General features: G+C 57.7%; 1 long non-coding RNA gene across 1 annotated transcript; it reads left to right on the forward strand.

Moving 5' to 3' along the window:
* The first annotated feature begins 7,276 nt into the window (after window positions 1–7,276).
* LOC125080158 (uncharacterized) lies at window positions 7,277–8,964 on the forward strand. Its single transcript, XR_007121225.1, has 2 exons — window positions 7,277–7,669; window positions 8,821–8,964. It is a non-coding gene; the product is annotated as an uncharacterized LOC125080158 (long non-coding RNA).
* Window positions 8,965–10,144: the final 1,180 nt, after the last annotated feature.

A 10,144-nucleotide genomic window follows, 5' to 3' on the forward strand; every position in this document is an offset into this window, starting at 1 on the left:
GCTTAAAGATAGACTTAGAAGTCATGGCACGACAGCAGAGCCCAGAAACCAAGAATTACGTTTGTGGCAGTGGGTTTTCAGCAAAGGAGCCAGGTAACCCCCTGGAGAAATGTACTCATTTCAACGGAAGGTGTTGGACCGGACATCTGTACGCAGATCAGGAGCCTGGAAACTCACGTGGCACTACCTGCCCAAATCGATCAGATTAACCAGTCGATGTTCACAAGTATTAACGAGAAAGAGTCACGCAGCGAAACGTAAGAGCTATGCCTGTAAAGTTCTGGAAGAAAACTTCTGCGTCCTTGGGTTAAGCAAAGATCTCTTAGATAAGATTCCAAAGTACAAAGCAGAAATTTTTAAAAATAATAACTGGACCTCAATAAAATTAAAAACGTTTGTGCTTCAGAGGGCACCGTGAAGAAAGTGAAAAGCCGCAGAGTGGAGGAAATGCTTTCAAAGCTTACCCCTGGTGAAAGGTGTGCGTCTAGAATATGTAAAGAGCTCTTACCAGTCAATGAGAGGAGACCGCACTGGGAAGATTGGACAGACACTTCATCCACAGAGAGGCATGGACGGCCGACCAGCCGGTGAAAACGTGCTTCGCCATCTGGTATGGGAAAGGCGACCCCACAGCGAGACCCGCTGTACGCCCGGGGCATTGGCTGAACCTTGGAACACTGGCGAGAACTCTGGAAGGCTTCCATGTGCCGAGGGGAAGGCAAAAGGGTCTGGCCCCTCTGGAAACCGGCTTGACAGGATCTTATAACATGCCGCACACACTTAGCACTCAATCCAGCAATCCCACCCAGAGGCGTTCGCCCAAGAGAAAACCAAAACTTCGGTGCACACCAGAGCTGGGCGCCAACGTGCATAGCAGCTTTATTTGTAATGGGCAGAAAGTGGAAGTGACCCAGGTGTCCTTCAGTGGGCGACCAGCTGGATGGGCTGTGGTCCGGTCGCACCGTGGGGTCCTACGATACGAGGGGCACCCTGCACGGACAGAGCTCAGAGACACATTGCGGGGGCGGGGGAGACTCGGGTAACACACGCTGGGGTTCCATGTATATGACATCCCAGCAAAAGCAAGACTGTCGCCACAGAAAGTAGACTGTGGCCGCAGGGTCAGGGAGGAAGCCACTGGCAGAAGGGAAGGGAGGGTCCTTTTGGGGTGTCGGGAATGCTCCCTAGTCTGACGGTGGCAGTCAAACAGCTGTGCAGTTGTCACAGCCCCCAACTGTGCCTGCAGGACGGCCCGGTGTTGCTGCCCAAGGGTGTCACCTCCATGAAGCCGGCAGGAGAGAGCAAGCTTCGTCCACGCTGAGGAGCGAGGGAGCAGGTGGGGCGAGAACGCCCACAGCCCTGCGGGCTTCCTACGTCCGATGGCTGTGGGCAGGTGAGCGGGAGAAGGCATCCTGGAGGACGCGGGCTCAGGCTGCAGGAGGACGTGGACGCAGAGCGCAGTGGGCCACGCCCCTGCTTGGAGTTCGGGGCGACACGGTATCCCCACTGCAGCCTAAGGGTTCCCATGGGCGGGGCCAGGGCTGTGCGTCCCGGTGTCCACCACCCTGAGTGCAGGCCAGCAGGAGGTCGGGCCAGAAAGAGCGGGTCTGCACGTGGCCTCTGTGAGAGACATGAGGCCCCAGAGCGGCCGTGGCCAGAGGCTGGCGTGGGGACTCAGACAGCTGCCGCTCAGGCTGGAGGGGCTCGGGGTGTGCCTCAGTGCGTCCCATACCCCCTGTCACACCCGGCCGGCGTCAGGCTGTCTGTGGTCGCCCCAGGCCCGGGGACACATCAACAGCCTCCTCTCTGCCTGTCCGACCCACAGTGCACCTCCCCAGCCCCCGGGATGAGAGCCCCTGGGTCCACACTGGTTTCCTGAGGTCTAGGGCTCGTGGATTCACGCTGCCGCCTGAGGTTCATGGACACCTGGCATTAAAGACGGTAGGACGCCGCCACCCCCACTGCTGACCCTCAACCACACAGAAGGTGACAAGTCTGGAGTGGAGGGCGTAAGTGAGCTGGGTTACTGCTCACGGCCAAGGAGGCTGGGGCGCCCGGAGCCAGCTCCTGGGGAGAATGTACCTGTGGGCGGCTGACCGGACGGGTGGGTGGGCCCTGGCTGGTATTTGGCTTCCTGGGCCAGGAGAGAACCAAGGGGCCTCCTAGCCCTCCCCTCACCGCTTCACTCACAGGGAAATAGGCTTCCCACACGCCTTTGCAAGAGCAATGTGCCCAGAAGGGAAGGACGACAACCTTCTTGCTTCCCAGCATCATGTAAGGACTCAGGGACCCTCTTGGACCCCAGCCGCCTTGGGCACTTGTCCATCCTGCCTTCAGGCTTCCTTCCCTGCTCACGCACCACCCCAGCTGTCCCAGGCTTCCCTGTGTCCCCCCACGCTGTGCACAGACCCCTGGTTCCTTCAGGGGTACACTAAGCCACCTGACCTACATCTGGCCAGGACCCCACCAGTCCCTCGACCTCACCCTGGGGTCAGCTGTGACCTGAGAGCTGGACCAGGGTGGCTCTGGTCAGGGTCTCTGCTGCCACTCCCCTAGCCTGACCCTGCTCTGCCTCTGGGTCTCGGGGGCCTCCGGGAGGGAGCCCTAGCCTCCCACCTTCCTCTGCCCCTCACCTCTGTCCTTGCATCTCAGAGGAGGATGGCCCTGGGTCCTCCTGCCACCCCCCGGGTCCATCCACTGTCCTCCCTTCCTCTTCCTGCCCCCACACCAGCCCACAGTCACTTAGCTTAGATGATGGCCAGCCCCAACCCACTCTGGAATGGAGCGGAGCCGTCCTAGACATGACAGCCTCTGCCCACTTGCGGGGAATCCAATACATGCCCTTTGTTGTCCATCAGGGGCTGATTGCTGTGTGGCTGGGGGGATATCTTGTACCATCCTGGCCCTGAGGGCCACTCTGGGCCCCCCCACACCAGTCATCTGAAACTGGGCAGGGCTGTCCATCCTTGAGCTCTGCCAGGAAGGGGACTGTGGCCAGGACCTCCCTGTGCCCGGCCCTTTGCCTGTACCCTGCTTGATGACTTCCTAACGGGCCCACCAAGAGCCCCCTTCCTGATGGTGACCCTCGGTGCCCACATCCCCGACCCCAGGACCCACCCGTCTTCACCAGCAGGCTATGCCACAGCTACCCCATATGCCCCCTCCCCCACGAGGAGTCACTGTTGTCCAGTGCTCCCCCCACCTGGTGTCCCCAAGCCTGGTCCCCTGAAGCTCTGCTGGGTCGCTCCGGGAGGAGGGACCTCTGGGAGGGGAGCACGGGGTGCAGCCCTATTTGCTGGGCGTTTCCTGCTCATGCCGGGTGGCTTGAAACTCTTTGTCTGCGGCAAATGGGTGATAATAATGATAAGAAAAGGAGACGGGAAGGCACAGTGTGGTAGGAGGTAAGCCAGCACCCAGGAGGCAGGCTCTGGACAAGCGCCCAGCTGGGCCCCGGCAGCCACAGACCCCAGGAAGGCACCTGTAGGAGGAGCCTGGCTTCCTCGTGTGCAGAATGAGGGTGACATTTCCCGGGTGGGCAGAAAAGCAGTGAATATGAGTTATGGGTGGGGGGGGGACCGGGTAGAGTGAGGTCTCTGGAGCTCACCTTGTGCCGAGAGGGAGCAGAGGTGGAGCCTGACGTCAGGACACTGGGCCTGGGGGTGCAGAGAGAGGGCGCCGGTGTCGGGACGCTGGTTCTGGGGGAGCGGTGGGGAGCCCGTGACCCCGGTTCTGGGCCACGGTTAGGGCAGTGGGGCTGTGGCGGGACACCAGCGCAGGGCTGCAGTGGGGCTGTGGCGGGATACCGCGCAGGGCTACACTGGGGCTGTGGCGGGACACCGCGCAGGGCTGCAGTGGGGCTGTGGCGGGACACCGCGCAGGGCTGCAGTGGGGCTGTGGCGGGGCTGTAGGTAGAGGACGGGCTGGGGCAGAGCTGGCAGCAGGCGACTGAGGGCTGGTCTGAGGCTGGAGCAAGGCCCAGGCCGTGGGGAGCCAGGAAAGGGGCAGTTGGGAATCCTGGAGGATCCTTTCCTGGTGAATGTTTGGTGTGCCAGTGAGGGGGCAGGGGCCAGAGTAGGAAGGGAGCTGTGAGTCCCCACTGGGCTCTGGCGTGGGAGGAGCCAGCGCCCTGGGCACAGATGTGGTGGAGAAGCCCCGGAAGGACATGTCAGGCCTCAGATACTCAGAAAGACCAACACAGATGAACTACCTGCCACATGGCAGGCCACAAGCTCCTCCCTCATGGCCGCACGGATGCCTTTCACCTCCGGGATCGAGCCCAGGGTGTGCGAGGGAGCAAGGCCCCTAGCCACGTGTCACAGAGCAGCGTCTCCCCCAGCCTCAGGGACAGGCCCTGCCGGGTGTCTGGCTCTTTGTGTCCTTAAGCCACCCACAGGGAGGGAAGTGGTGCCTGGGGTGATGGGGGTGAGGGTGGCGCGTGCACATGAGCAAGACGGGCTACGGGGCGGGGCTGGGGCACTGGGAGGGATGGCACAGTAAGGCCTGCGAAGGAGGCAGAGGACCCAGGATGGGGGCCGGCAGGAGAAGCCAACAGCCAAGGGTTAGAAGGAGGCTGGATGCATGGGTCTGAGAAGTCTCTGTTGAGAAAAGGACACTTGCGCATCTCTTAATTACCAGAGGACATTTTGAAAAATATAAACAAATAGAAGCAAAAAAAAAAAATCACTTTTGGTCAAACCACGCAGAGAAGACCACCATGGTGCTGTGGTTAGCTGTGAGCACAGGTGACTGCCAGGTTGTACCTTCGGCCGGCTTCTGCTAAGTGTGACGGTGTACAGCCTCCTTGTGGACGGCCATCAGGATGGAGAAGGAGCAGAGCAGCTTTTATCTGTGGTGCCCTTGAGTCTCCTATCCATGAACATGGTCTGTCTCCACATTACATGGTCTGCAGTATTTTCCAGCTTTCTGAATACAGACTGGATGCTTCTTTTGTTGAATTTATTCCTAAGTATTTATTCTCCTTGATGCTGTAATACATATAATTACTTTCTTAATTTCATCTTCAGGTTTTCCTTGCTGGCATAGAGAAACAAAAATGACATTGGCCAGACTTACTCATTCTGTCTTCCATAATCAAGCTCATGCCATCGGCAAATGTAGTTTTACCTCTTTTTCCCCCAATCTGCATGTCTTTATTTCCTTTTCTTGCCTTCTCATCCTGCCCAGAACCTCCAGTACTGGATCAAGCCAGCAAGGAGACACATCCTTTCCTTGTTTCCAAACTGTGTTCTTGTTCACAAAGAATGCGTCTGATCTCCATTATGAAGGTTGGTGTTAGCTGCAGGATTGTTTGTAAATGCCCTCTTTCAGGTTGAAAGAGTTCACTTCTATTCCTAGTTTATTACATTTTTTTTTAGTCATGAAAGTGTGTTGGATTTTGTCAAATGCTTTTTCCACATCTATTGAGATGACACTATGGTGCTTTTTTTATTTTAAGCTATTGATATGGTGTCTTACATTAGCTGATTTTGATTTTTTTATAGATTTATTTATTTGAGAGAGAGAGCGCATGCATGAGTGGGGGAGGGCAGAGGGAGAGGGAGAAGCAAACTCCCCACTGAGCAGGGAGGCCAATGCTGGGCTCCATCCCAGGACCCTGGGATCATGACCCAAGCTGAAATCCAGAGTCAGAAGTTGGGGCACCTGGGTGGCTCAGTGGGTTAAGCCTCTGCCTTCAGCTCCGGTCATGATCCCAGGGTCCTGGGACCAACCCCCACATCGGGCTCTCTTCCTGTGGGGGGCCCGCTTCCTCTTCTCTCTCTGCCTGCCTCTCTGCCTACTTGTGATCTCTGTCAAATAAATAAATAAAATCTTAAAAAAAAAAGAGAGAGAGAGTCAGATGTCTAACCATGCCACTCGGGCACCCCAACGTTAGCTGATTTTCCAACACTAAAGCAGCCTCACATTGCCGGGCTGCACCCTGCTCGGTCGTGGTCTCAATCCTTTTTTATAGGACTAGTAGCCTTGCTGGATTCCATCTGTGAATACTTTGTTGAAGATTTTTGTGTCTATATTCATAGGCTATGTCAGTCTGTAGTTTTCTTGTAATGTCTTTGTCTGGTTTGGAATCAGGGTTGTTCTAGCCACACAGAACGTGTGGGGAAGGGCTCCCTCTTCTTCTTGGGGCAGTTTGTAAAGGACTGGTGTGAATTCTTCATTAGCTTTGGGTAGAATTCATCAGAGAACCCATGTGGGCAAGGGTTTCTCCTTGTGGGAAGATTGTAAACCACTGACTCACTCACTGTACTTGTTACAGGTCTCTCTAGGCTTTCTATTTCTTCTCGAGTCAGCTTTGGCGCTTTGTGTCTCTCTAGGACTTCACCCCCCCACCCCCAGGTTATCTGATGTGTCGCTGTACAGGCACATTCATATTTCAGAGTCCCTGGTGGTCTTTGGCTTTTACTCTCTACTCTTATGGGGTAACTACAGTGCACAAGGGACCCTCTGAGAATGCAGGTACAATCTCATTCCTTGTCTGTGCATACCTTCCACGGGTTCTGTGTCCCCAGGCGCCCTCTCTCATGCATGTCCATGTCCACATCTTTTCTTGTAAGGACACCTCTTGTAGTGGTTTAGTTCCCACACTCACGACAGGCAGTGCTGCCCACTCGACCTGAGGACACAGAAGCCTGGGAGCTGTGAGGGTGGGGCGGCCCCAGGAGACCTGAGAGGCCAGCAAATTCAGATGACAAAGGAGAGGGAGGGACACCTGGCAGGCTTAGTCAGTGGAGCACATGACTGTTGATCTCAGGGTCCTGTGAATTCAAGCTCTGAGTTGGGTGTGGAGCCTATTTAAAAAATAAAACAAAATAAAAGTTTAAAAAAAGAGAGGGAGGAGGAGAGGGCGGGGCTGGGAGTGGCTTGAGGGGATGGGGATGGGGACAGGGACAGAGACAGCACCCTAGGCCTTCCCTCTGGCTCAGGAGCCCCCTGTCCTGTGTCCTTGAGGTCATTTTCCACTTATTCTTGGTTTAGTTATGTAGGTCACTTACCATGAGAGATCCTTGACCAAGCTCATCCAGAGAAACAAGGGCTGGGGGGAGGGGTGTCTGGCAGCCTGACCGGTCATTGTCAACTTGGACATAAAACCCTTGGAGAGCTACCAAGGCCCGCCCACCTGTGTCACTCCACTCCCACCTTGCCCTGGAGGCAAACCTAAGAGCTCTATTTGCTTCCTGGGCTGCTGGGCTGGTCCGCACTTGGGGTCACCACTTCCCCCACTCGGCTCAGGATGGGGGACAGAGGGGTGACTAAAGCAGCGGCCTGGAGCGGGTGCTGGGACACAGCTCACTGCTCCGGCCCTCAGAGCCAGCCCCAGGTGCCCTCCCTGCTCTGCCGTGCTAGGATACGCCAGTTCCCAGTGGCTCTGCAGAGAGCTTGGCTGGCTCTTGGAGCTGGTTGGCCTGAGAGTCCCAGTGGCGATGCCTCCGTTACTTCTGCCTGATGGGGGAGAGACCGAGTCCCTGCAGCCGAGGACGGCAGCTCCTCTGGCAGCCCCGTTCCAGCCCCCCTGCCACAGACCTGAGGCTTGTGCCTCCTTCCCCATCTTTGGGCGCAAGAGAAAGAGCTGGAGAGGGAGACAGTAGAGCAAGGAGAGTTCAGGAGTCTGTGCCTGCCTCTGATGGGCAAGGGCTGTCCTGGGGGAAGCCAGGTGAGCTCGAGAGCCAGAGGCACAGGGTCCAGACCAGAGGCACAGGGTCCAGAGCAGAGGATCTGGCCTCAGGGCACAGAAAGACACCCAGTAAATCAAGGGTGGAATGGGCTGCCCCAGGGCCCCAGGAGGCTGTGAGCTCCCTGCCAGGGAGGTGGGGAGTCTGCCCATCAGCAGGTGGCCATGGAGGAGCCTTGAGAGTATAGGGACCTCTGACCTGCAAGGTCAAGGTCAAGGGCACACGGCCTTGCTCCCGGGCCCATTAGGGGTCATGGGTGGGAAGGGAAGGCAGCTGCGAGATGCACACCCCCACGTGTGTATTTCCACGGGCATCCGAATAAGAAATAGAGTTCGGAAGGCCCAGGCTGCTGGAGATCAGGCAGGACAGCGGGAAGGCACTGAGCACTGCCCAGCAGCCAACGGCGCACTTAACAATGCTTAAGATGGTAAATCTTACCTATATTTTTAGCCGCAATTAAACGTTTAAAAAATAGGCTGGAAAGAAGGTGGGGGTCATATTCTTTAAAAGCAAGGGGTTTTCCTTCCGTCCTCCTAGGCCAGGGATGGGGAGGGGGAGGGTGACAGCGCAAGCAGGCAGCTGGCTGGCGCTGGGGGCAGGGGTGGAAGCAGGGCATTGTTTCCCAGCGGCTTGCCCTGCGCCCGGATATTTTTGGAGCATTAATCCGGTTCCTCCAGGGACAGCCCAGCCCCACGCCCCCTCCTCCCGCAGTGGAGGAGGAGGAAGGAGGAAGCAGGCAGAGCTTGCAAGTGCACTCACAGGGTGAAGGGCTCGGAGCGGGAAGCACCTGCTGGGGAGTGCGTGTTTCGTCTGCCGGCGCCCTGCGAGCCGGTGCAGAGAGGCACCGCGCCCAGAGCGCAGGAGCACGGAGTGCGCGGGGTCCGCTGACAGCTGGCGGCCTCTCGGGAGGTGAGGATGGCTGAATACCGTGGGACTGTGGCTCGTCCTCCGTGCACCGCGGAACGGCTGTCGGTGCAAACCACGCTCCAGGCCCCGGAGGGGCCCCAGCACCTCCCACCGCACCCCCCACCGCACCCCGGGAGCCGCGGCTCTGCGCCCACTGACCAGGCCAGTTATTTATGTTTTCAATTTGTTTTTCTTATGATTATCATTACTGTTATTTGTTTTTCAGAATTAGAAGTCCATCAGACATTCGCTCGCCCCAGAAGCGGGTCACATGTCTCCAAAGGGCTGGCAGACAGCTTTCCTCGGATGGGAGCGGAAGAAAAATATCTCGTAATTACGATGAATGTTAATAATTAAACTTCCTGTAAGTTAGCGGAGAGTCTGTTCCTGGAAGGTGTCTGCTCTATCCGGCATCCGGCGCACATCAGTGTTTCCGCCGAAACTCAGGTTTAAGAAGGGATTTGTGTCCACGTTTTTCTCTGGACCCACAGCACGATGGGTCCCTTGGGCTGACCCATTTCCCGAGTCACGTGCGTGTGGGTGTGAGGCTGTGCACTGGGTGTTTGCGTATCTGATGCGAGCGGTGATCCTGCCGCCGTGCGCTCTGACGCACGCTCACTCCTATCCGCACACATTCACATGTGCTCACACTCACAGGCGCATGTGCTCACCGTCCTGTCCCACCGTCCCATAGAGTCCTGATCTCTGGGTCCCCAGACCCCCCTCACCCGCTGGGTCCTCCGGTGCACTGCCCAGGGCCCAGGAGGAGGCTTAAGCTCCAGGCGGGAGCTGGGGGAGCCCCAGCAAGGCAGGTGCTCTGGGGAAGCAGCTCCTGGGAGTACGAATCCCACCCCCGTTTCTCAGACTGCAGGTTAGAATTTGGAGTTCTTTTTGGTCACCTAAAGGGGACCCTTTGTGGTTGGGTGTGGCTGTTGGAGGCCTGTGTAAAGTCCCAGAGACCACGTTCTTGGGTCAGTGCCTCTCTGCCACGTGTCAGGAGTTCGGTGACTACGGTACGACTGGTCAAGGCAGAGAGTGACCAGAGGCTCATCCCGGGAGGACCCATTCCAGAGGGGAGGGGAGCTCTGGAGCTGCACTGGTCAGGAAAGACAGCCTGGCTGGATCTGCTCTCTTCCCAAGGATTCCCTGCACCCCCCCCGCCCCGCCCCCGCTCTGGTGCGCATGGGGCAGCCTCAGCAGGGCAGCGGAAGGCCTGCCTCCAGGAGCCTTTGGCCCTCCAGCCTGACCTTGACAGCGACTCACAGAGCTGCTCTTTGCCACAGGCATCGGCTCCTTCTGCACTCCCCCTGCACCAGCTGCCACTCTGAGCAGGCTGGGTCCTACCCAGCACTCTCTGTGCTTCGGGCTTCTGTGACTCCCGTGGCCCCCTAGACCTGCTCCGGAGGCTCCTGGGGCTCTGTGCCCCCCTGCTCCCAGGCTCCCCTTCTGCCACTCCCCCTCGCATGCAGGTGTTGGGTCACTGTCTTCCAGTCTCCTGGCCTCTCCTGTACTGGTCCTCAGTCTACAGCTCCTCTCAGGGAAGAGCCCAG

Source organism: Lutra lutra, chromosome 10, assembly GCF_902655055.1.
Source record: "Lutra lutra chromosome 10, mLutLut1.2, whole genome shotgun sequence".
NCBI classification, from domain to species: Eukaryota; Metazoa; Chordata; class Mammalia; order Carnivora; family Mustelidae; genus Lutra; species Lutra lutra.